Raw genomic sequence first — 444 nt, 5'->3', positions numbered from 1 at the left:
GTCCTCTTTGAACTTATCCTACCAGGAGTAGAAGGGCAGTTTTTAAGCATATTTCATAAATTCATTGTATTCTGAAGCACAGTATAAAAAACTTAAGTGAGATGTTTGAAAAAGAACTCTGATCAAAATTAGAGAACACTTACAGATGACCTCCCAGTTATTGGTGTTAATCTGGTACCTGGTGCTAATTTCCTTAATTATCTGATAAACCCTGTTTAACTGGCAGAATTCCTCTAATTTTCACTGAGACTGGTAGATGGCGGGCCGCTCTAAGGTGACTAAAAGCCTGAGACAGGAGGCAGTCCAGATGAAGACCAAAGGGAGAAGCATGAGAAGTTTGTCATTCCAAATCTGTGATTTCTAGAGTATTGCAGCTTTACAATGACACTAATTCATTCAAGTCCCCCAAAAAGGCTGGTCGTCCACATAAGACAAATGAAAGAG

The 444-nt window shown here is 39.2% G+C and overlaps 1 protein-coding gene across 1 annotated transcript in view; it reads left to right on the top strand.

Moving 5' to 3' along the window:
• The window catches only part of LOC107667070 (uncharacterized), a 55187-nt gene that overhangs the window by 15805 nt on the left and 38938 nt on the right, over positions 1–444 (top strand). The window lies entirely within an intron of this gene.

The sequence above is a fragment of the Sinocyclocheilus anshuiensis genome, unplaced genomic scaffold, assembly GCF_001515605.1.
Source record: "Sinocyclocheilus anshuiensis isolate Anshui unplaced genomic scaffold, SAMN03320099.WGS_v1.1 scaffold665, whole genome shotgun sequence".
Classification (NCBI taxonomy): Eukaryota; Metazoa; Chordata; class Actinopteri; order Cypriniformes; family Cyprinidae; genus Sinocyclocheilus; species Sinocyclocheilus anshuiensis.
The sequence above is the reverse complement of the archived record's forward strand: the minus strand, read 5'-3'. Positions and strand labels throughout refer to the sequence as shown.